Here is a 27,322-nt window from a genome sequence, read left to right on the forward strand (position 1 = left end):
ATTATTGTGATAACTCGTAAAGAACTCATAAACCCAACTAATGTGCAAATTAGGGTTTCGCGCCCCGCGCAGTATATTGGACCCCGTTGGTTGAAACCATGCTTAAACAAGCTAGGCAACCGAATCCGCCACAACGCGCTAAAAGTGTGATCGCGCCCTAACATGCCGGCCCTCTTTCCGTCGACCAATCAGGTCTCTTCAAATCCGCCACCGCGCGTTGGAAGTATGGCCACACCCTAGCATGCTGGCCCCACTTCCCGTCAACCAATTGGGTTGCTCCAAAACTTGCCACAGCCTCAAAAAGGTCGCCATACTAAGTTGGCTTCCCAAAACACGCCAGCTTCCCAAAAACGCGCTAGCTTCCCAAAAAACGCCAGCACGTCGCGCGCGCATGCTAGACGCGCTTGCCAGACGCGCTTGCCAGACGCGCATGCCAGACGCGCTTCCCAGATGCGCATGCCGGACGCGCTTACCAGACGCGCATGCCGGACGCGCTCGTCAGACGCGCTTACCGGACGCGCATACCAGACGCACATGCCATACGCGCTTACCAGACGCGCATGCCAGACGCACTTCCCAGACGCACATGTCGGGCACACATGCCGCACGGGCATGCCAAAAAGCATGCGCAAGCCATGCCAGCCACGCTACCATGCCTCTGGCCACCAACGGAAGGTAAGTATAATCAATGAATACCCTTCCTCCTGAGGTGTGGATCTCAGCCGTACAAGTTCGCCACCAAGCCAGTGGCAACTTCTGGCCGTAATGCCAAATTCCACGGTTTGTGTCAAACCCTAATTTGGCCACGCCAAAGGCATGCACAAGCCATGCCAGCACCACGGCCACGCCACTGGCCGCCAAACGGAAGCTAGCCGCGATCAACGGCTACCCTTCCTCCTGAGATGCAAAATCTCGGCCGTCGAAGGTAGGCTTTCCGCACATAGAAACATGCTACACGTTTGCCAATGAAAACACTCGAGACATCAAAACATGTCACAAACTGGGGGATGCTCATCAGGGTATTGGTCTGGCGGTTTACAACGTGCGGCGTGCAATACACCCGTTACAAGAAAGTGTCATAAGAGTCAGGCGGTTAGTAATGGCAATAAATAAGTGGTGAAACGCATCTTCATTATGGAAACATCAATTCCAGGCGTTACCCGTTGTCACTTTTCCACCACTCAACCGCTTCCAGTTTTTACAAGGCCAAGGTACGTTTTATTACGACTTGTATAAATAGGTTTCACATATTTCCACCAAACAACAAGTTTTGGTCAGGAGAACAACACAACATCCAGAAATCATCTGATAGCTTTCCATCCAGCTAGCTAGTTCAACTTTCTGATACAAGTCACGAAACACCCACATTTCCAGAATCAACTATTCTGGCCTCAACATTTTCTTCGCTTCCCTCCCTAAGACCAACCCTTCTCCTTCACTTTGTGACCGAAGCAAGCCTGGAACGACCATTTCTTGGTTTAGGCCAGGATTCTACAGATTGATCTCTCGAATCAAAAGTACTCCCGTGCAGTACATTGTTTTGGGTTTAGACTCGTTTCTCATCCACACACACGAAATTACCGAAAACAACAAAAACCGTTTTCACCCACAAACAGTGGGTTAGTGTCACATGCCCATTTAACCGCCTAAACTTTTCCTGGGACATGACCGACAATACTATGTGGTTCAGTGAATCAACTTCGCCCAAAAGTACTCAACCTTGCATACTTGCATCAAAATATGCATCTGTCTTCACTCTTAAGGCTTTATGCAACGGAAGTCTTCATCTTCTTTCTCTCTAACTCTTTATGCCCCCATAAGCATAAGAGGTTTACCATGCATCAATTCCAATTGATCAACTCACACAAACCAACAACAACATAAACACGAATAATACTGTAATAAACCTATTTTATTGCACTAAAAGGAAGATTACAAAACTTGGCCATCACATGGACCAAAACAAGCCATTCACCCTTTTGGTGAATTCCTAACACTCTCTACAAATCAGTGGTTCTTCTCTCAATTAAACAACACTAACGTTATTCATTCCTAGGATATTTATACTAACTAGGATCATGCCAAAACTTCTGTGCAACCACTTGCACAAGCCTTGGAATACCAAGTGTCCAAGTAGTTTCCATAACCGCCAACTTCAACTGCCACCTTTTGTGTTGTCACGCCAATTGGTGTCACACCTGTTCTTGTTGGTTATGAACACTCGCAAAGCCAATAACCAACTCCTAACCGTCACTTGATATGTATTGCACAACCGTTGTGCCTTACTGAGTTCGGCCTTGATTCAATGCTCATCCATCTTGGACCTGCATACTTCTTGCTCTAAGGTAATGCACGAACAATCCTTGTTCTTCAATCATCAAGGCCAACTCCTTAAGCTCATTCTGGTTGCACATGCGTCATATGTTTCACTTGGCCTATTTGCTTGACAATAACAATGCCACTCTTGTATTGTTATCTTGTTGCACTGTTCAAGTTTGGCCAGCCTTGAACTAATGCATATACCAACTCTTGGTCTTTTTTACCTTCTTGCATCATCCTTGAGTTTGGGCCAACTCAATTCCATGTATATGCCTTAATGCCAACATCGCATATTGCATCTGTCAACTTTGGCCTTGCCTTGCCTTTCCCTCAATGAAGCTTCGTTATATCGTCCAATGAGCTTCATTACTTAGCCAAATGTCTTTACAGTGTAGCGCTATCTTTGCGCGTCACTGGCCCTATAGGGTCTTGCTATCTCAGCACTTGACAGTCTACACAGTAACGCACAACCTTTGCGCATCACTGACTTGGCCTGCAACACTGTAATGTGCAATCATTGTGCGTCACTTGCCTGGCCGGTTATAGTTAGCTACCTCATAGGAACCGGCCTAGCTACCTCATAGGAACCGGCCTAAAGAGACACAGAGCGAGTGAGATAGTAAAAAGCGAGTCAAAATAAAATAAAACTAATCAACTCGGCCCTTCTCTTCTCTTTTTGCAGGTTCAGTCTTGTGTAGAGTTTAGATCCTTTCTGTCTCTCTCGCTCTCCTGGTGTATCACCTCTTCCTAAAGATTCTAACCATTTTTAAATTTCCAGAAAAATACCGCAAAAGTTTTTTTTTTTTTCTTTTGAGGAGAGAGATAATGACAAACGCCGCTTGTGTGTACGTCACTCTAGGAAGGTAATCATCGTTCAAATGTGTTCTTATCTGTATAAATTCATGATTGGTCTGATCTAAAAAGGTTGGAGTTAACATTTGATGATGGGTTTGATTGTTTCTGTTGTGGCTGTTCTACTTCTTTGTATTTTTGATTGGTTTGATTCGTAATTGTTGACTTGAGCATGATTTTATAATGTACTATCGACAGTTATTGTTAATTGGGGGTTTGCATGTATTTTTTTCTGTATTCCTGCTTTATTTCTGTAGTAAGTTTGATCTAAAATCAATCGTATCAAACATGAGTAGCCAGTAATTAGGCTTTACCTATTGGAGCGATACCTATTTATCTATTAGGTCTTATTCATTGTAAATCCCTAGTTGAGTTTTTTTATGTTAGGACTGAGTGATTCGAATATTGATGAATAAAAATGAGAAAATGGCACATCTCATCTTTACAGACATGGCTTCTTGTGCAGATTCATAGACAAATACGTTTTTGCGAGGGTTTTATTAACAACTTGATAGTTGACAAGCAATTCCTAGAGGAGCTGGTTGATTAGTATTTGTCAGCCTCAATTGTTTTTGTTAATGCTTTGTCACTCATAAAAAGAGTGTTTCTTAAATTTAGCAGCTAAGATGATTGACGAGATTGAGGATGACCATGAAAATTGTGTCCTGTTTCTTCTGACTCCAAAATTTTCTAGAATGTAGTCTGGTTTTTGATTTGGATATGCCAAAATTCCCGGCCAGTTGAATCTTATCTGGAAGTGTTGAGTAATCTTTTTCTTATAGTTGCTTACATCTTAGCTGATGGTCATATAATCAGATGTTTATGGTGAACCAAGACTTGATTTAGAGCTATTCTGGATATTTTCATTAGCTAATATTTTGTTTTTGATTTCTTGAATATTAAAGTCGCTATTTGGTTTCACAAATTTATTGGCTAGTCTTGCAATCCTGTTTGCTCACCAAAGGTGCGAGGAACTGTTTTGTGTTTATGATGGCACAATTGAATTTTTTGAAAGAAACCTGGATAAGTTGTGTGAATGTGCTCGGATTTTCACCAGCACTCTGAGAAATACAATTTTTTAATACTAGAAGCAACACTGTTTTACTTTCGTTGTCATCTCCAATTCTCCATGATATAAAAATATACGTAAGATTTAGCATAATGACATTTGAAGAACGATATTCTTCCTTTCTACGATAGTGAGTGCTTCTGCTACAATTTTGTTTTGCAGCTAAGAAATGTTCAGAACATACTTAGAGATAAGCCGGCTATTCTGTCCCGTTGGTTCTCCAAAGAGGCATTTTCGTCTAACAATACAGGAGATGGTAAGTAGTTAATTCATTTACATAGAGCTGATATTCTTTGGAGGTACACAGTTTAGATTTTGTAGCGTTTAACCATAGAGAGGCTTCACTGCCACAAACTTTATTTCAGTTACTGTATCAGCTTGCAAATTTGTAATAAGTTAATAATAGTCTAGCTTTCCTTGACTGCTAGATATCTTAAAGATCCATCAACGTGGAAATTTTCATGGAAAGAAAGATGGCAGATTTCTTGGAGGCAATCCACATATTCTTAATTCGTCTGCGAAAGTTCTTAGCATCTTCACGGTGATTTTACACTTCGTTCATTCAATCTATTTTTTATTTGCTTGTGTTTTAAATGGGTGCCTTACCTTCGCTCTTACACTTATCATCTGGGGTTATAAGAAAAAAATAAATTCATCATCCGTCATACCATAATTTTTGTTATTCGATGGAAAAGTCTAAGAGCATACCCAGTGGGTTGGATGTCTCTGCTAAGAGTCTAAAGGTTTTCGCATTGATATTAGATATCAAGAACTACAAAAAGCAGTTCCACAACTGGCTCAGTATTCTCCACTCCTTTTCTAGGGTTCGTTCTAGCCTCAAATTTTCATTTGTTCAATGTTCCTCGATGTTTGCATATTCAACCGCCTTACTTATGTATCTTTAATAATCAGGTCGAGGTGTCCTTCAGACGAGGTTTTTCAACTTCAGGTTAGTGTGGATTATCTGTTTTGGTTTCTATGTCTAATCTTATCTGTCGAGTCTGTAATTTGTTTGTGCTCTTCTCCAGTGGTGGTGCCAAAATTGCTAAGAAGTTTTTTACATGGTTGCAGGGCTTCCTCCACATCAAGAACTTGGAATGCCTTCTCTTTCTCCTACAATGACAGAGGTATTTTCCTTGTTGCTGCATCCAAGGAAAGTTAAATTACATCAAGCCTAATTTTTATTGTGAATTGAAATATTCTGTTTTCATGTAAAGGGAAACATTGCACGATGGTTGAAAAAAGGAGATAAACTTACCCCTGGAGAAGTATTGTGTGAAGTTGAAACCGTAAGATCCTTCCTTTTCTTACTTCTTACTCTATTCTTGGTATTTGATCTGGTTTTACACCCTTAACTACTTTAATCTAACACTCATACTATGTCTTCTCAAAGGATAAAGCAACAGTTGAGATGGAGTGCATGGAGGAAGGGTATCTTGCTAAAATCGTCCATGGTGATGGAGCAAAAGACATTAAAGTTGGCGAGGTCTTACTTTCTTTTTGTTTTACATGGCAAACTTTCCTATAGGTGTCCGCACTTTTCTTTTCATGCTTCGGTTTCCAACTTCGGCAGGTTCTTTGCTCTATGTGTTACTTATAACAATGCCTTGTATGTCTGCCACAATCGTTCCCCCCTTTTCTGTACTTCTTACATAACTTGCTTTGTATTTGGATGTATGGCTGGTTAAAATTTACTTGTTGGAGCTATTGTTGTAACTAAATACTGATCGCTTCGGAAAATAAATAATTTGTTAGGCGATTGCCATAACAGTGGAAGATGAGGATGATATTGCCAAGTTCAAAGATTTCAAGTCTTCATCGCCAGAATCTACAGATGAAGCGAAAAATCCTGAGCCTACTCCACCCAAAAAAGAGGTAGCTGAGCCTGTCAGTCCACCAAAGAGAATGGACTCAAAGGTTGAAAAAGCTCGTTTTTCTCAATCAGGAGATCGTGTTTTCTCCAGTCCTCATGCACGGAAATTGGCAGAAGATAATAATGTTAGTGATCTAATTGTTATAGCCATAAATATTATTACAAGTGCTAAATTACTGTAAAACCACTTTTTTGGTGCTTATGTATTAGGACACTTATGTAGTTTGCATACAGATACCTCTTGCAAGCATCAAAGGAACCGGTCCTGATGGAAGCATTATAAAGGCTGATATCGAGGATTACTTGGGTATGTAATTTCCCATTCTAGGCCTCTCTCTTTCTCTCTTCCTCTCATCGTGCAATCTTGAAAAATGCTATGATTGAACCACAAAATATGGTTGCTTAACTCGCATTTCTCAAAATATTGTTGCCTAATGAATTGCCAGCAAACTGACACTATGCAAACTTCTATTTGCTCCATATCAACAAATATTTTATTTCGTGAGTAGCAAGACCACTAGGTTATATAGCTGGTGCGATGGTGTTTCATCATCTATCTTCTATGTTGACAGCTTCAACATAAACTCATTTTCAAACTTTGCAGCATCTGGTAAAAAGGGGACATCTGCACCAGCTTCCAAGGCTCAAGGGGAACAAGCAATGACTACATTAGATTACACTGATCTCCCAGTTTCTCAGATTAGAAAGGTTATTTACATAAACATTTCCATTTATGCTGTTATCAAATTATTTTACTCATGTTTAACAGTCAGTTTTAAAATCATATATCCTCTACTTGAATAGATAACCGCTTCACGTTTATTGCTCTCGAAACAATCAATTCCTCACTACTATTTGACAGTGGACACCTGCGTGGACAAGCTTATGGAGTGAGTATAAGTTTGTTCCATCTGTTTATTATTTGCCATTTTATACGTTATTTTCATTATGTACTATTTGCTGTTAATTGCGCGTAAAATAGAGGCTTATTTTGTTGCTCAGTTTGGCCAATTGAATTCCTTACAAGAATCTTCTGGTGGAAAACTCCATTAATGATCTTGTAATAAAGGTACAGTTCTTTCAAACTTTGCAGTTTATTCACGTATTTAGTAATGTGCCTGTGTGCGAAAAGAGTAAATGATAATGAATTAACTTCAAAATTTATTTTCCAGTTGACATCCACTGACATGAAGTTGTAAGTTTTTGTTCCACAATTGCAGGCTTGTGCTTTAGCTCTTCGTAGAGTTCCTCAGTGTAACAGTTCATGGACAAACGATTACATCCGACTGTGAGTATCAAAAGCATGCACTTCATTTAACGTTTTATCTTTTTCGATCCTAACTACATTAAATTCAATGTTTTTTGTCCAGATACCATAACGTGAACATCAATGTTGCCGTCCAGACAGAGAATGGACTGTTTGTTCCTGTTGTTAGGGTGGGTTATGGCAAGAGTTTGAAGTCCTTCAGGGGATTTGATGTCGGGTAACCTCTATTAACAAATTTAACTTTCTAATGTGCTTTTGCAGGATGCGGACAAGAAGGGTTTATCTACAATTTCGGAAGAGGTCAAACGTTTGGCTACAAAAGCTAAAGAAAACAGCTTGAGACCAGAAGATTATGAGGTAATGATGCTTTTACAAAGCCATTATCAGTTTTTTTCAGATTTTTCTATCGTCATCCAGAAACACAAAGTTGAATTCATTTTGCCCTTTTTGTGTCAAAAAAAAAAAATCATTGTGCAGGGAGGCACATTTACTGTATCAAATTTGGGTGGTCCTTTGGAGTCAAACAATTTTGTGCCATCATTAATCCTCCACAGTCTGGAATCCTCGCTGTTGGGTCAGGTAATTTTCGCTGTAACATCATCAGTAGGCTGCCAATGAAACTTTTATCTCCACCAATTCAATTGTTACTATTTTAAGGTATCTGTATATTTGATGAAATGAAATCGTTTACAAATTTCATTGTTCTGAACATGGGTATGTTGCTATTTAACATTCGATAAATGTGAAGTAATTAATGGTGATAACATCTAGATACCCAAGAATTGACTCAAGCTAAAGTAATCTTATTCTGGTTAGGGGATCTTCTATTTGAACACTGGCACTAGAACTGATATGATATTAACAAAAAAATAAATAATTCTGGGTAGTCTACTAAATATAAATGTGAATTATTTTACAAATTGCTTTCTGCCATTCATATACATTTTTATAATTTTTCACTTGCACGTCTTGAATAGCTGAGAAGAGAGTTGTACCTGGTACTGGAGTAGATCAATACCAGTTTGCTTCCTACATGGCAGTGACATTAAGCTGTGATCACCGTGTAATTGATGGTATGTATATTCTATTTTTCCCCTGATTTGCATCAAGCTAGGATGTGTCATGTAATCTGTAGGTCTGATAAATTATACGGAGTTACGTTCATCATTGATTCTGGAAGTAACTTGACTTCAACTTTAATTGTTAAATAATACAGGCAAGTATTTGTGCATTCCTTGTTTTCCGGAACAATGAACAAGGACTCGAGCCGTCATTCTGTTTGTTATGGGAGTCCTAATTTTTTTGTTTCTCTGTTTCAGGCGCCATTGGTGCAGAGTGGCTAAAAGCATTTAAAGGATATATCGAGAATCCTGAGTCAATGTTGCTCTAAAGCCATTTACAGATTCCTTCCATCCTATACTATTTTCTTCTTTGCTAATTTTGAATAAGGTATCCCTAATTTCTTTTAAAGGTAAATTTCGTAGAAAAACCTCTCACCCCAATTCTTCCTAGGTGAGATATTAAGGGCTAAGTTGGGGGGTATCTGAGAGATCAAAGGGTTGCCGAATATACCAATCCTGATCAACCGAGTTTTGCTGTTTGTATAGAGTGCAAATCACCCCCAAATTTGGAATAAAATGTTACAACAAACATCTTTCAAGTTGTTGGATTGGGAAATTTATTAAGCTGGAGTATTAATCGAATTACTAATTGATTTAACTGACTGGAGTTGGGAACATAAGACTTTCAAATTTTCATTGTTTTTATGTTAATTCATCCAAGAAAGAAATTCTTTTTTGATGAAAATGAAATTGTAGATCTTCGGTATTACATTGCTTGATTTAATATATTAACTTTTTGCATCAAAAAAAAGAAAAAGAAATTCTTTTGCTCAGATAATTTAAGTGTATAGTTAACATGTTTACGGGTTTCTCTGGTCAAGTTACAGGTTTTCATTTAGGATTAGAAGCTAAACAGCGTGTCCTTGAAGATCTACTGCGAGTCATATTATTCTCCCAAGTGATCTGATGTCCCAATTGTTGCACATTTTAGGTTGTGCTGTTTGATTTTTATCATCTGCAAATGAAAACTCCAAGCGCATGTGACTGCTAGAGGAAGTTGCAAGGTTCTTATAATTATGGAACGGTAGATCAAGAAATGCCATAGGTGTTGGCATGATTCTGTGTAAAGTCACATTTACAGTAAATCATACCAAGGAGTTGAATGTCCAAACAAAACCGTCTCTACACAGTTCAAAACAAAACTCTCTTTACACAGTTCTTTCCGATAAAATAGGTGTGGATACAGGGTTTTGGCGACTGGAGGAAAACCACAGTTTGCACTCCCAACTTTCCAACTAATGCAACCGAACAAAAAACGGTTCCAAGATTTTTCCCAATTGTTTCATTGTATTCTTTTTTTTGTTGATAAAAACACACATTCATTGAAGATTTTTTTTTTTGAAGCATACAATTTATTATAATAAATTTAGTTTACAACTTGTCGTGGGTATGTGGTACCCACAGAGTCTTGAAATAAAATGTGACTGATAAAGGATGGGATTGCCTGGTCCCAAATTTTGGTTGAAAAATTTCCTGCCTGGCTTCCATCCGCTGCTTTGTTTGCCAATCCTTCCGCTGCTTGATTTCCTTCCCTGTAATTGTGTTGTATAGCGACCTGCGGGATTTTCCTAAGTCTCATTTTTATTTCTTCGATCATTCCTGCTATGTGCCAAGGTGGCGACGTAGTTGATGTGATGAACCTCAGGAGGTTTTCCGAGTCTGTTTCATTCATTGAAGATTGAAAGTAGTTACGTAGGGAAGAAACGGTTGTTGTCTCATTATCCTAACAAAAAGAAGAGGATTTCTCGCCATTAAAACCCCTTCTCTGAAAATACTGGGTTGACAAGCTGTCTCACGTGTCAAAGTCAGACGTAATGACCGATAGACAAGATACGACTACCACTTACAACTTCCTCAGGTCAAGAAACAACTCCTCCACGTGAAGAAATACCTAGAGAATTTAAAGAGAGCCCTCCCATCAACAAGGCCAATACAGATCGATTGTTCAGCCAACCCTGAAGTGTATACATTGATGTGTTGGTATTAAAAGGCATATATTATTCTCAAGTTTGGCTGACCATCTTCTAAAAGAAAAATAGGTCTCAATGAAAAATTTTGTTACAAAAGTTCACGAGTCTTTATCAAGATACCTAGCGGAGGGGACCGACAACTTTATCTTGTCCAGGAAGAAACATGCGTCCAAGACCTGGACATGACTCTCTACAGATGTCCCGCAGAGTGTCATTTGCCTGACCTGAAGATTCAATTTCGATCGCTATGGGGGTCTTACTACAACTTCCAAGATTCAATCCCTAGTAATTCCATGACTCAGAGTTGAGTCATCATTCTGAGCCAGTAGTTGTCTTCAAAAGTTGAATAAAGTTAAAATAAAAGAATCGAACGTGGGAAAGATATGAAGACAAGTTCAATAGCTCGTCCCATAGGGCAAAACTCAACTCTCACGGGAGAGACTGATCAGCCTTGGTTCTCAAGGTACCCATAGTTGCGATTTATAGTATACGTCCCCGCGATATACTGATGGTCGTGATGTCGTGACCCCTAGCGCACATCCTCGACGAGATATTGCTGGTAACGTAGATTATGTAGAGCGTAGTACGTCCCCGTCTGACTTATGAACCGGAACAACCATGATTTCAGCATATTTTCGCGGGATGCAGCTGGTTGTGATGCCATAATTCCTAATATACATCCTCGACGAGATACTACTGGTCATGTAGGCTCTGTAGATGCGCAAAAACGTCCCCGACGGACTTACGACCTAAAGCGGAGACATACGCCTATTTGAGATGAATGACCGATTCCTAGTACATCATCACGAGATACACCGGCCACGTCTATTCTGGGCCCCGAATCGAGTTACTGAGTCTTCCGGATAGTTTCAAGGACATCCCCGCGAGGTAAGCTAGTTATTCTGCATCTGGGCCCTTTCGAAAAATTCCTAGAACATCCTTTCGAGATACACTGGTCATGCCGACCCCACTATACAGACAAAATTTACTCCTAGCACATCTCTGCAAGATATTCTGGTTAAAAATAAGTGATCCAAGGTTTCGCAGAGACGTTATCAGGCATGCAAGCTTCCCTTTTCTCTCAAGCATGTCCCAGCTGACCACAGAGAGACTCAATCGCGTGAGCCAAGTCTCATCCACCTCATGCTAATCCGAGCTGAACCATCTCGTCTGAAGAGTCTTATACAAGCATAAGACTCAGACACAAGCCTTACCTAGGGATCATGCCTCTTTCTAAGTGTCTCAAGCACACTCACAGCTACTAGATTGAACATGAACTGTACATGTCTATCCAAAAACGTGGGTAAGATCCCTTGAGCTCCTCTTGCTTAACAAAAGGACCCAAGGGCGATAATACGGGCTCCATATGATATATCTGACCGGACATGGAGAGGGTCGGGAGCCAATTTCAACTCCTCTCACACTCTATACACGATTTCTGAGGCATTCCATGCCTTCTCACGTAACTCATCCCAGTCATGCTCATAAATCAAGAGAATATCTCTATATATTGGCCAACTTATTTATAGAGAGTATTTCTTCTCTCAACACATCATTTCAAGAAAATGATTCAGCTACACACGAGTGGGGGGGATAATAGTTAGGATTTTGGTCTGGCGATTTATGGCACGTGTATACCCGACCTATATCTCACCTTAGATGATAGTAAAGCCAATGGGATAAGGAGATAAACTCATCCTAGTTTATCTCTATCTATTCCTTAAGAGACGGAAAAAGTGCTCGGAACGACAAGCAATTCCTATCTTCACCGACCTGAGATTAGAAAATTCAGCTATAAAAGGTCATCTGTTTATCCAAGCTAAAACAACTTTCTCATAAACTCTTAGACTAATTCTTTTTCGAACCTAGAATTCTACGACCTCTCTTCATCTTCTTCCCTCCATAAGTCTCTAAGCTTCCTTCCCTGTGACTAAATCATCCTTTGAACGACCCTTGTGCGTGGTTTTGGTGAAGACTGTTCGTGCTCAACTTCCCGTAACTCACTTTTAAAACCCTATAATCCCACTCTTAGCCTCTCACCAATTTTAGGTAACTACAGTGGCATTCCAAGCTTTCATTCTTGTACAATAACAAGCTTTTGTATTATTATGTATGTCTCGAGTCCGAGGTGCCTTCTCAAAACCATGAGTCGTAATGTTCTCTAATTAAATATACCATATGAGATCATCACTATGACGTCATAACTGGTCATTCAAATCATCACTGAATATTATCTTGCTCAGATGCGCATGACATCATCATTAGAGGTCAACGCTCATGCCATGATGATATAGTGTTAGAGCACTGCTCGGTCGAACTCGCAAGCGTTGCTATCTCAAGCTTGTTTTTCAAGTTTAGTTGATCAAAACTATATACTTGATATCTAGTCTACTTATAGCTATGTTTCGGATTAGGATAGAATGTGTAGTTGATCTTTAGACTTCACGACGTTCACCAATTGAAGAAGAAGATCTACCGAGGAGCTTGGAGGAACTTCATCAACAAAACGTATGTGGAGACTAAAACTTATCTATCACTCAGAAATCTATTCTATTCTATCTTCTAATGAGACTAAGTCGTATAACTACATAGACTTTTACATTATACACATTTGATATTTCAAGCCGAGTTTATCCCGCTTATCTATTTATCGAAATACGTGTTGTAAGCGTTTTGCTTTAGCTATGTTCATCGTATTCTTGACTAGTTTAGTTGGCAATTTTTTTTTCCTGAAAATGAAATTTTTTATTGCATTAAGTAGTGGTGTTTACATATTTCATATCTTCCTGCAATTGATTCACAATGAAAACAGGAGGTTCTAAAAGCCAAACTCCACAAAGTTGTTCCACTCGAGCAGATTTAGATAGTATATCTGCTACTTTATTCTTCTCTTTAGGCATTATACACAATGCCAGGAGTTAAAAGATCTAAAATATGACTTAATGTCTAAAACTAAATTGCAAACTCTCCAATCTATGCTAAATTATCCTTGTTCACTGCATCAACTACAAGACTTGAGTCTAGTTCAAACTCCACCTTCTCCAATTGTAAGTCTTTTTCCCAACGCACTGCCTCCCACAACCCTCTAGCTTCTGCTTGCTCCGCGCTTGTTACATTAGCTAAGTAGATGCACTTTGAACCTCGGTGAGCACCTGCAAAACCACGAGTGGTTAGTCCAATTCCCTCAGTATTATTAGAATTTAAAAAAGAGCCATCACAGTTAATCTTATAAGAACCCATTAAAGGGGGAGACCAATGAAGGTTTGTGCGGTCTAGTCTCTGAGAAATTCTGGGAGAAGGTTGAGTGAACTGTAATTCAGAGAGTTCTTTTCTGCATCGAAAAATAATAGTGTCAGGTGAGATATTTATGTTCTTGAACACTTTGTCGCAACGCTCATTCCATATGCACCATACGACTACACTTATCTCGCAGACTTCTTCTAGTTGCACCTGATTGCTGCCAATCTTTTCTATAAGTTGGCAGATCCAGTTGCTTAGATTTATATCATCTTGCGGTTGAACACCCAGCGTCTCAAACCAAACTCTCTTCGCTGTGTCACAATCCAAGATACAATGAGTTGATGTTTCAACAGATGAGGCACAGAAAGGACAAACTTTATCTTCAGGTTGTGTTAAATGCCACAATTTATCTCTTGTGGGAATGATATCTCGAACACATTTCCATAAGAACTGATTAATTCTTGGAAGAATAGGCAATTTCCACAATCTCTTAAATATAGCTTGCATTCTATGACCCATGGTGGGCCCGGAGGTGTGTGAAAATTAAGCGCAATAAAAACGGGCCTACAGTAATACCGCAAGTGCACGGTCGTCAGTTGTAGTTCGTGCAAGTACGGGTCGATCCACAGAGACTGGGTGTTTTTTGGAGTTTTCTAGCTATTTTGGGCTCTAAATTGCTATTGTTGGGCTTTGGATACCAATGGATTTTGGTAACCAATGGGTTATGATTGTGCTTTGGGCCTTTGAGTTCTTTGGGAATGAACTGGGCTTTAGCTTTAGCCTATCAGTAAACTAGGCTTTGGAGAGAACTGTAGACTGGGCTCAATGATCTTGAAGTGCTCTTGGGCTCAGTGGTTTTGAAATGAATTAAACTGGGGTTTTGATGTGAGCTAAACTTTGATCGAGTTGGGCTTTCACAGTGAACTGGGCCTGTCTTTAACCTTAAGAGTTTACAGTGGGCTTAAAGCAGAAGAGAAGTGACAGAGCTGAGAGCAAAGTGGGCAGTAACAAGAGAGCAGTGAACAAGAATGGTAAAAACAGTGAGCAAATAGCAAAGTGACAGTAGTGAGGAAGTAACAAAGTGAAACAATATGTACAAGGCCACATGAGAGGGTATTTACAGGGAAGTGACAAGAGAGGACTGGTACTGTGGACAACACAGGCAAAGGAAGAGAGGCACAACAGCAGCAGTAGGGTAATGCAGGCTGGGCAGGGAAGCAAAACAGGGCAGAACAAGGCAAAACAGGGAAATATATCAAAGGGAAAGTGGACAATGGTAATGGAGATAGTGTCATTATATACAATGTGGAAATATATACAATGATAAAACAACAGTGATCTACATGTGCATATTAACAATGGCATGGCAGTGATAAATCAAAGGCAATGGCCAAGGGCCAAAGGCAAAGGAAGAACAGGGCACAAAACAGTTATAAAAACAACTATAAAAACAGTGATAAGAAGCCACAAAAACAGATAGATAACAAAGAAGAACAGGAAAGATGCTAGGCAGTGGCTGTTTTTGGTTAAATCCTTGTCCCTAATGGAGCTAGGTGGAGGTTCTAGCCTGCCTATGTTCCAGGGAATACATAAGTGGAATGGAAGGAGAAGAAGCTTGTCCAACTGTTTTACTCCTAGCATTGACTGTCTTTTAACAGCACAATCAATCACAAGCAACAGTGGACACTAAATTCCTCCATTTCTCAATCAGCTCAATTTACATGAATTCTAACCTAAACTTCCACCACTAACAGTGAACAACAAGTGATAAGAAAGGCACAAAACAACAAACAACAATGGAGATAAACAGTGAAGCAAAGACAATAAAATGACAGTGTAATAAACCAAGGCCTAAGCCAAGGGCAGTGATGTGAAGAAAACAGTGAAGTAGAAATAAGAAAACAATGAAGACAAGAGGATGATCACTAGGACGTTGAATCCACCATTAACCTAAGGGATATTCTAATCACATCTAAAATACTTACCAAAGTACTAATTGTCTGATTAAAGTACAACTAGTCTAAGGGCTTAGCAACATTGGGCATGAGCTGCACATGATGAAGACTATCTCAGCATTCCAAACACAACATGAATGTCATAATTTGATCTGACTCCTTACTGGTTCATAGCTTCATCTAATCCTAGCATTTGAGATTCAGAACATACATAACAGAAACAGTACAGAACATTACATCAAATGGAGGAACTGAACAATACACAGAACATGGAAAAACATGGATAGCAAAACATGGATAGCAAAACATGAATTGAAACAAGATAAACTAAAACTTAATTTGGAATTAAAATTGAAAATTGAAAATTAAATCTACAAATACAAAACAGGAAAGAAAAATCTACCCAAGAGGAACTGGCTAGTCCAGCCCTCATGGGGATACACTGGCTAGTCCAGAGATGCCCAATACAACACCCCAAAGCCTCTATTTATACCCAATTCCCCCAATTTAGGGTTTTACACAATTCCCTCAAAAATTCCCAAAACAGTTGAAATTAGGGTTTGGTATTCTCACCTAATTCGCTGAAATCAATCCCAATTAACGTCGACCCATGCCTTGTAATCTCTTCCTGCTCCATTCCCATGCGCCAACTGCTACTCTAGACTCACCTATTTGACTGATTTCTCACCTAGGGTTTCAGAGAAAAGAATGGTGGGAAATCAGTGAAATAGAGGCCTAGAGAGAGGGGTATTAGGTGGTTTAGGTAATATAGGTGGTTGTGATGATGGTAGGGTGGTTGCATGGTGGTTGTAGTAGGTGAAGAAGGTGGTGGTGATGATGGTGGTGCGGCAGGTGAAGGTGGTGGAGTTGCAGAGAGGGATGAGGTCGATGGAAAGAAGGGGAGGGGATGTTTGTTTGGGTAGTATAGGGTTTGGTGTTAGAGTGTTGATCGGGGATATCAAGTTGGATGATCTTAGAAGCTAGGCCGTGGGATGTGGAGTTGATAGAACAATCTGACGGCGAGATGGAGTGGATCTTGTAGCTACCGTCGGATGCATAGATACAACGAAACCGACGGCGCAAGATGGAGTTAGGTACTGTGGTGTTAAGCGGAAGTATTGAGATTTGATGCATAGTCAAAGAAGCGACCGTAGGATTCAAATGCAATCTAATCTGAAGGCTTAGAATTTAGGCACTATGATGTTTGACAAGAACTTCAGATTTTGATGCACTATAGTGAAGCTACCATCGGATTCAGATGTAATCTAATCTGACGGCTGAAGATGGGGGCGGGTATGGATATAGAAAATGGGTTTGGGTAAGGGTTTTGGGCCTTGGGTATGCCAAGCCCATATCTTCTTTAAGAACAATTCTTCCTTCTTGAGCCCATTCCTAACTTTTTGGTCTTGTGCGCACCATTCTTTGCGGCTTCCTTGCGTAATTTCTTCCGGCTTTTGACCACTCTTCAGCTCTTTTCCGCTCCGCAAGTCATCCAGACTTTATTTATTACCTAAAAATATAAAATTAAGTAAGAAAAATATTCATTCTTGAAAACAATGAAAATACAGAATATGGGATAAAATGTAGAATTAATGCACAAAGGATGAGTTAAATGCCAACAAAAAGGGATAAATATATACAATATTTGGCACTCATCAAATACCCCCAAACCTGAATTTTACTTGTCCTCAATTAAAACAAAACTAAGGAAATCCTAACTATACCACTGTCGCTGGTCTCTCGAATGCATTTAGCGTATGCACTAAGCCTTTTAAACCACTAAGTGTCCCTAGTGGACGAGTGAAGTCTCGTGAAGGTTTGCTTAGAACGTACCTACAAAGTTCTAGGTCAAAATATAAGCTCAGATTCCATTAAATGTGACATGTGCAAGACAGTTTAAGCTCACAGCAAAATGGAGATGTCAATCTAGCTATCTAAGGCACAATCCTAGCACTGATAACAAAAAAAAGACATGTGATAAGAGTGTAAAGTGTATCTACACATGTGTAAAGAAAGATCGGATGTTATGACTACTAATCACCAAGAGATAGTTTCTCAGGCTAAGAACCAAGGTCGAAATCTAGCTAGCTGTCCGGACTTTACGAGAATTGTGAATGAGTTCGAGGTATTTCACAATTACTCGCGTTGTACATCAATGGCATACACCCTTCCTTGCTTATTACAATGAAACAACAAAATGACTATTTACATGACTCTTATTTACATTGACTACTCTCTTTTATTTTTGGAACAAGAGAGGATGGAATTGATAAATACTTGATTTTTTTTTATTTTTTTTTTGTATTGTTTTTTTTTTTGTATTTTTTGTATTTTTTTTTTTTTTGAATAAGGAAACACTTTTGGTACATATACAAAAGGAAACAAAAGATTACATGACACTTTGCAAGAGGTAGCCCTTTTTGATGCACCCAGTTAAATTCGATGTTTGTCTTTCTTAATGTAACCTCCACCTTCTATCCCAACCAACCAAAGAACAAGCTAGTCAAGTTTCGTTCAGTATTCTAAAGTGATTGGCAATCTAACTTCCTATCAAACACCTTGAAGATCGAGGCTATACATGTATTGGTAGATCGTGCGCGTGCAAGTTTCTTATCACTATGTGAATTGTGCTAGAATCAGGGTGCCTAAATATCTAGACTAAGACTCCTAATAATTACATATTTGCACAAGAGTTAACATTTCAAGGTAAATGAGCTCCATTTTTATGTTTTTATCATTTTTCTAATTTTTTTTGGAATTTTTCAATTTTTTTTCAAAAAGATGGAGTTTTGTTTTCAATTATGGCATATTATCGTGGTATCTACTCTATACCCCCAAACCTAAACTAAACATTGTCCTCAATGTTTAAAAATATGGAAAGAATTAAAATGCAACATATGGAAAGGGACATGCTGAGTAGAGTAAAAGGAGAGAGAATACCCGATTTCGGCGAAAGCAGAATTAAAACTCCGTTATCCAAGGCAGAACTCCAACATATTCGGAGTCACAATGGATGAGCACAAAATATATACAAAAGGAAATTTAACTAACACATTATCTACAAGAAAATTTGGTTTTTAATGGGATTGGACTTTTTGGGAAAAATTTGGTTTTGTCGGGAGACATTTGGAAACTTTTTTTTTTTTTTTTTTTTTAAAAAAGAAAATAAAATTTGGTTTTTGAATGGGAGCAAGCCCACTGTTGGTTTTGTGTTTGCTTTGGCTCAGCTGGTTTGAAAACGCTTGGTGAAACTGAGTCCAAAATCTCGTCCTAGAATTTGGGTACTCGGCCCACTAACGAGTTAACCTAGCGTGATCGGTTACAAGCTCAGCTGGGTTTAAAAACCCAGACTACAAAATACCAGTCCAAATTAAACAAGCTCACAAAAATTAAATACAAGCCCACAAATTAAACAAACAAGCCCACAAAAATTAATTACAAACCCAACAGAAAATAAAAAGCCCAAAAATTGGCTTTAATATTACAAGCCCACAATTAAAAATTGGAAGCCCACAATTCGGGTTCTCTTAAATGGGTTACCTTTTAAGCACAGCCCAGCTGCTCTGATATTGTTGCAAAAACCAAGTTGGGCTTTGGTTCTTTTCCTTGGTGGCGTCCCAGCAGAGGAAAAACTGGTTCAGAACAGCAGGTCCAACAGCAAATGAAGTGAAGCAGATGCAGATGCAAATGCTATGCAGTGAAATGCAAAAATAGCTAATAAAACTATTAGAGAAACAAACCCGAGTCCCCGGCAGCGGCGCCAAAAACTTGGTGGGCCCGGAGGTGTGTGAAAATTAAGCGCAATAAAAACGGGCCTACAGTAATACCGCAAGTGCACGGTCGTCAGTTGTAGTTCGTGCAAGTACGGGTTGATCCACAGATACTGGGTGTGTTTTGGAGTTTTCTAGCTATTTTGGGCTCTAAATTGCTATTGTTGGGCTTTGGGTACCAATGGATTTTGGTAACCAATGGGTTATGATTGTGCTTTGGGCCTTTGAGTTCTTTGGGAATGAACTGGGCTTTAGCTTTAGCCTATCAGTAAACTAGGCTTTGGAGAGAACTGTAGACTGGGATCAATGATCTTGAAGTGCTCTTGGGCTCAGTGGTTTTGAAATGAATTAAACTGGGGTTTTGATGTGAGCTAAGCTTTGATCGAGTTGGGCTTTCACAGTGAACTGGGCCTGTCTTTAACCTTAAGAGTTTACAGTGGGCTTAAAGCAGAAGAGAAGTGACAGAGCTGAGAGCAAAGTGGGCAGTAACAAGAGAGCAGTGAACAAGAATGGTAAAGAAAGACAGTGAGCAAACAGAAAGTGACAGTGAGGAAGTAACAAAGTGAAACAATGTATGTACAAGGCCAACATGAGAGGGTATTTACAGGGCAGTGACAAGAGAGGACTGGTACTGTGGACAGCACAGGCAAAGGAAGAGAGGCACAACAGCAGCAGTAGGGTAATGCAGGCTGGGCAGGGAAGCAAAACAGGGCAGAGCAAGGCAAAACAGGGAAATATATCAAAGGGAAAGTGGACAATGGCAATGGAGATAGTGTCATTATATACAATGTGGCAATATATACAATGATAAAACAACAGTGATCTACATGTGCATATTAACAATGGCATGGCAGTGATAAATCAAAGGCAATGGCCAAGGGCCAAAGTCAAAGGAAGAACAGGGCACAAAACAGTTATAAAAACAGCTATAAAAACAGTGATAAGAAGCCACAAAAACAGATAGATAACAAAGAAGAACAGGAAAGATGCTAGGCAGTGGCTGTTTTTGGTGAAATCCTTGTCCCTAATGGAGCTAGGTGGAGGTTCTAGACTGCCTATGTTCCAGGGCATACATAAATGGAATGGAAAGATAAAAAGCTTGCTCAACTATTTACTCCTAGCATTGACTGTCTTTTGACAGCACAATCAATCACAAGCACAGTTGAGCACTAATTTCCTCCATTTCTCAATCAGCTCAATTTACATGAATTCTAACCTAAACTTCCACCACTAACAGTGAACAACAAGTGATAAGAAAGGCACAAAACAGCAAACAACAATGGAGATAAACAGTGAAGCAAAGACAATAAAATGACAGTGTAATAAACCAAGGCCTAAGCCAAGGGCAGTGATGTGAAGAAAATAGTGAAGTAGAAATAAGAAAACAATGAAGACAAGAGGATGATCACTAGGACGTTGAATCCACCATTAACCTAAGGGATATTCTAATCACATCTAAAATACTTACCAAAGTACTAATTGTCTGATTAAAGTACAACTAGTCTAAGGGCTTAGCAACATTGGGCATGAGCTGCACATGATGAAGACTATCTCAGCATTCCAAACACAACATGAATGTCATAATTTGATCTGACTCCTTACTGGTTCATAGCTTCATCTAATCCTAGCATTTGAGATTCAGAACATACATAACAGAAACAGTACAGAACATTACATCAAATGGAGGAACTGAACAATACACAGAACATGGAAAAACATGGATAGCAAAACATGGATAGCAAAACATGAATTGAAACAAGATAAACTAAAACTTAATTTGGAATTAAAATTGAAAATTAAAATTAAATCTACAAATACAAAACAGGAAAGAAAAATCTACCCAAGAGGAACTGGCTAGTCCAGCCCTCATGGGGATACACTGGCTAGTCCAGAGATGCCCAATACAACACCCCAAAGCCTCTATTTATACCCAATTCCCCCAATTTAGGGTTTTACACAATTCCCTCAAAAATTCCCAAAACAGTTGAAATTAGGGTTTGGTATTCTCACCTAATTCGCTGAAATCAATCCCAATTAACGTCGACCCATGCCTTGTAATCTCTTCCTGCTCCATTCCCATGCGCCAACTGCTACTCTAGACTCACCTATTTGACTGATTTCTCACCTAGGGTTTCAGAGAAAAGAATGGTGGGAAATCAGTGAAATAGAGGCCTAGAGAGAGGGGTATTAGGTGGTTTAGGTAATATAGGTGGTTGTGATGATGGTAGGGTGGTTGCATGGTGGTTGTAGTAGGTGAAGAAGGTGGTGGTGATGATGGTGGTGCGGCAGGTGAAGGTGGTGGAGTTGCAGAGAGGGATGAGGTCGATGGAAAGAAGGGGAGGGGATGTTTGTTTGGGTAGTATAGGGTTTGGTGTTAGAGTGTTGATCGGGGATATCAAGTTGGATGATCTTAGAAGCTAGGCCGTGGGATGTGGAGTTGATAGAACAATCTGACGGCGAGATGGAGTGGAGCTTGTAGCTACCGTCGGATGCATAGATACAACGAAACCGACGGCGCAAGATGGAGTTAGGTACTGTGGTGTTAAGCGGAAGTATTGAGATTTGATGCATAGTCAAAGAAGCGACCGTAGGATTCAAATGCAATCTAATATGAAGGCTTAGAATTTAGGCACTATGATGTTTGACAAGAACTTCAGATTTTGATGCACTATAGTGAAGCGACCATCGGATTCAGATGTAATCTAATCTGACGGCTGAAGATGGGGGCAGGTATGGATATAGAAAATGGGTTTGGGTAAGGGTTTTGGGCCTTGGGTATGCCAAGCCCATATCTTCTTTAAGAACAATTCTTCCTTCTTGAGCCCATTCCTAACTTTTTGGTCTTGTGCGCACCATTCTTTGCGGCTTCCTTGCGTAATTTCTTCCGGCTTTTGACCACTCTTCAGCTCTTTTCCGCTTCGCAAGTCATCCAGACTTTATTTATTACCTAAAAATATAAAATTAAGTAAGAAAAATATTTATTCTTGAAAACAATGAAAATACAGAATATGGGATAAAATGTAGAATTAATGCACAAAGGATGAGTTAAATGCCAACAAAAAGGGATAAATATATACAATATTTGGCACTCATCAACCCACTGAGTGATTTGAGTTTTTCTCTTCAAACATCTTCCTGTAAGCTAATTTTACAGTGAAAGAACCATTTTTTTCTAAAAGCCAAATTAGTTTATCTTCATGTTGATGATGAATGGAGATATTCAGGATAAGACTTGCAGTGTCCCTCTCGAACAGGTAGAATATGAGTTGGTGATTCCAGCCACCTGTACTTTGGGAAAATAATTGTTGCACATATGTATAGTTTAGATGAACAGTAATCCCAGTTTTTGGAGAAGGTGGACCTTCAAGCTCACGAATCCATCTTTGCTTCCAGATTTGAATCTTCTGACCATTACCAAGTGACCAACAGCTGTATTTTTTGATAAACAACAACTCACTACTAATGATTTTCCAAGACCAGGTTTCATTGTTCAACTTTTTGTGATTGAAAACATCACCATCTGGAAAGTATTTATCCTGTAGTGACAGTGCACAGGTTGAAATAGTATCAGTGCATAGTTTCCATGCAGGTGTCATATGTCTTGCCTTGTTAGGTTAAAATGTGGGGTGTGTACATTCATGGGTGTACTAATCTGAGGGGTGTTAATCCATAAACTGGGTGTATCTAACCTTGTGTGTTAGTGGTCAGTTTTAGCTGATAGGATTGCGACAGGTGTCTCAAATCCGTTTGTCCTCGTTATCCTCTCTTGAGTAAATGAGGGTTTAAATATGTAAGAACAGTGCTTGCGACTGCTCAAGAAATTGAATGAATATTATTAGTTTAGCTTAATTATCTTATTCTTCTCTCTAAGGCTGGTTCTCTTGAATCATATTTATTCTCTATTTCATTTGGGTGTTAATTTTGTTGTGGAAACACAACAATTGGTATCAGGAGCCATATTTTCCTATCATGGGTGGGGATAAGAATCCTATAATCAAAGAAGTGAATGAGGAATTACATCGAGTGGAGAATTCGTTCACTGAGCAAATGGCAAAAATCAATAGCAGAATAGAAGAACTTACGACAGCAAACTTAGAGCTCAAATCATCAGTACTGACTAAGGAAGACTTCTAAAAATTCATGGAAGCAAATCCAAACAAAAGAACTGAAGATTATCGAGATTCAGCTGGAGAAGGGTCTCACTCTCATAATATGAATCAAGGGGGGATGATGTTCAATATACCACATGGGAATCGTGATTTGAGCTACAACCCTCGAGTTCCTAAGATTGACTTTCTTAGATTAGATGGAGAAACTCCAAAAGGATGGATACATAAATGCGATCGATATTTTCTTCTCAAAAACATTAAAGATGAAGGCTAGAAGGTCATCATGGCGGCTATGCACCTGAAAGGAAAAGCTAATAAGTGGATGACAAACTTGCAGTCCAGTAAATCCATCACTTCTTGGTATGAACTAGCTGAACTTGCTTCTTTTAGATTTTAAAATCCTGCTAATGAAAATATCTTGGGAATATTCAATAAGTTATCACAAACTACCACGGTAGAAGATTATTTTGAACAATTTGAGAACCTTAAGGGTTTACTGTATAGACACTACCCTATGTTGAATGAGCAATACTTTGTTATGAGCTTCATTGGAGGGTTGAAGGATGATATCAAACACTCAGTGAGTATGTTCAACCCTTTCACCTTAATGCAGGCATTCTCTCTGGCTAGAATGCAAGAGCACACTCTTGCCAATTAACAAAAATATAGCAAGCCTACCAACAATTTTTTTTCAAATTCTTTCACTAGATCCAAACAACCCATTTCACAAAATTTCCCACCCAAGCCTGTGTCCCTCCCACCCTTACTTCCCTTACCACCTTCTGCACCCTTAAAAACAATACCATCCCAAATTCCCATTAGGAGATTAACACCTGAATAGATGCATAAGAGGAAGAGAGATGGCTTGTGCTTCAACTGTGATGAGGTATATACACCAGGGCATTTCTACAAAAAACAACAACTATTTTTAATGGTTGCTGAAGATTCTGAGGCTGAGTGCAGTACGCATGAAGAGGAAATAGCTCATCCTGAGGATACTCCGGCTGTAGAAAGTGACATGGAAATATCTATTAAAGCCTCACTGGTCATTCTACTGGAGAAACAATCATAATTCCTGGTGTTATCAACAATCAAGCAATCTCCATCCTAATTGATACAGGTAGTACCCATAGTTACATTGATTGTGATTTGGCCAAATCTTTGGGGTGTGTTATTCAACCTACTGCCAATCTGTTAGTTACTGTAGCTAATGGAGACAAGACAGTCAGCTCAGGCATTTGTGGTAACTTAAATTGGCAAATGCAGACTCATAAATTCTCTGGTGACTTAAGACTACTGCCATTAGGAGGGTGTGATGTTGTTTTGGGAGCTGATTGGCTCAAGCAACTAGGTGATATTATCTTTAATTTCTCCACTTTGAGTATCTCTTTTATTCATCAGGGGCACAAGATCATTTTGGTGGGTACTCATTCTGCTCCTACCCTCTACCTAATTGATTCCCATGAGTTACAAAAACTCCTCAAGACTCATTCTCATGGCATTATGGGTCAACTATATTCTGTCACCACTAACCCTCCACAAGACCCTCCACCCCCAATCATATCTTACATTTTACAACAGTTTCAAGATGTTTTCTCTGAGCCTACTTCACTACCCCCCCCCCCCCCCCCCCCCCAAGGTCTTTGGATCATTCCATTCCCCTCATTCCAAATTCAACTACTTTTAAACAAAGACCTTATAAATGCCCTTATGTACAAAAAGAAGTAGTTGAGAAAATGGTACAAGAAATGTTACAAAGTGGAGTTATACAACCAAGTCATAGTCCTTTTGCTTCCCCCATACTTCTGGTGAAGAAAAAAGAAAATAGCTGGAGATTCTGTGTGGATTACAGATAACTCAACATCATCACTATCAAAGATAAGTTTCCCATCCCTATTATTGATGAGCTTTTGGATGAGTTATTTGGGTTTTGTGTCTTCACTAGGATTGACTTGAGGTTAGGGTATCACCAAATTAGAGTCACTTTAGATAACATTTCCAAAACAACATTTAGGACCCATCATGGCCACTATGAGTTCACTGTCATGCTTTTTGGTCTCACTAATGCTCCTGCAACTTTCCAAGATTTGATGAATGACATATTCCAACCTTATCTGAGGAAATTCATCCTTGTATTCTTTGATGACATTCTAGTTTACAGTCCTGATATGGAGTCCCATGCACAGCATTTAAAACTCACATTATCCTTGTTGAGAAAACACCAGCTTTATGCCAAACTCTCTAAATGTTGTTTTGCACAACCTACATTGGAGTATTTGGGTCATCTAATTTATGCTCAAGGTGTTATGGCTGATCCTAATAAGATAGCTGCTATGACTAGTTGGCCAACACCTTCCAACATCAAGGAGCTCAGAGGGTTTTTAGGCCTCACTGGATACTATAGAAAGTTTGTCAAACACTATGGGATTCTTAGTAAGCCTCTTACTGACTTGCTTAAGAAGAATGCTTTCACTTGGACTCCAGCTGCTACTCAAGCTTTCAATTCTCTCAAACTTGCAATGACTACTACCCCAGTTTTGGCTTTACCAGATTTTTCAAAACCATTTATATTGGAAACTGATGCTTGTGCTACTGACATGGGAGCAGTTTTAATGCAGGAGGGCAGACCAATTTCTTTTTTCAGTAAACCTTTTGGTCCTAAATCACTTGGCCTCTCTGCTTATGAAAAGGAACTCATAACTGTGGGATCTGCAGTTACCAAATGGAAGCACTATCTGTTGGGTCATCATTTCACTATCAAGACTGATCAAGAAAGTATTAAATATTTCTTAGAACAGAAAATCACTACAGGCATACAACAGAAATGGATGATGAAATTACTGGGTTATACCTATGATATCCAATATAAGAAAGGTAAAGAAAACAAGGTGGTTGATGCTCTCTCTAGAAGACTTCACAGTGACACCACTTGTTCCAGCATCACCATTTCTCATCCACTATGAAAACAAGAAATTCTCTCCAGCTATGCTCAAGACCAAGTGACACAACAACTAATTTCTCAGCTACTTCTAGCTCCAAATTCTAGGCCAAATTACACTTATCAGAATGAAGTTCTGAGATACAAGAACATGCTTTATGTGGGCTCTAACAACAACATAAAAAATTCAATTCTCTTGGCAACACATGCATCTGCAGTGGGAGGTCATTCTGGTATTCAAACTACCTATATGAGGACTAAAACACACTTCTTCTGGCCTGATATGAAAACTGAATTTTTTTCTTTAGTATCTTCTTGTGATGTTTGTCAGAGACACAAGGGAGAACACACATTGCCAGCTGGTTTGCTTCAGCCATTACCAATCCATGACCATGCTTGGAAAGATATCGGCATGGACTTCATTGAAGGCTTTCCCAAGAGTGACAAAAAAGAAGTGATTGTGGTAGTTGTAGACAGATTAACAAAATACAACCATTTTATTCCTCTCCAGCATCCATATACAACTTCTTCAGTGGCCAAAGCTTTTATGAATCATATTGTGAGATTACATGGCTTACCTGCTTCTATTGTCTCAGATAGAGACAGGGTCTTCACCAGCAATTTCTGGCAAGATTTGTTCAAACATTTGGGTACTGCTCTGAAACTGAGCACTGCTTATCACCCTCAGATAGATGGGCAGACTGAAAGAGTCAATGCCTGTCTTGAGAAATATCTCAGATGCATGACCAGTCAAAAACCTAAGAATTGGATGCAATGGTTGGATTTAGCAGAATGGTGGTATAACACCAGTTTCCATACCAGTCTCAAGATGTCTCCTT

At 39.3% G+C, this 27,322-nt stretch overlaps 1 pseudogene; it reads left to right on the top strand.

The window, feature by feature from the left end:
- LOC113295502 overlaps positions 1 to 9,083 on the top strand; it is a 34,145-nt pseudogene extending 25,062 nt beyond the window's left edge.
- The last annotated feature ends 18,239 nt before the right edge of the window (positions 9,084 to 27,322 follow it).

Source organism: Papaver somniferum, chromosome 7, assembly GCF_003573695.1.
Source record: "Papaver somniferum cultivar HN1 chromosome 7, ASM357369v1, whole genome shotgun sequence".
Classification (NCBI taxonomy): domain Eukaryota; kingdom Viridiplantae; phylum Streptophyta; class Magnoliopsida; order Ranunculales; family Papaveraceae; genus Papaver; species Papaver somniferum.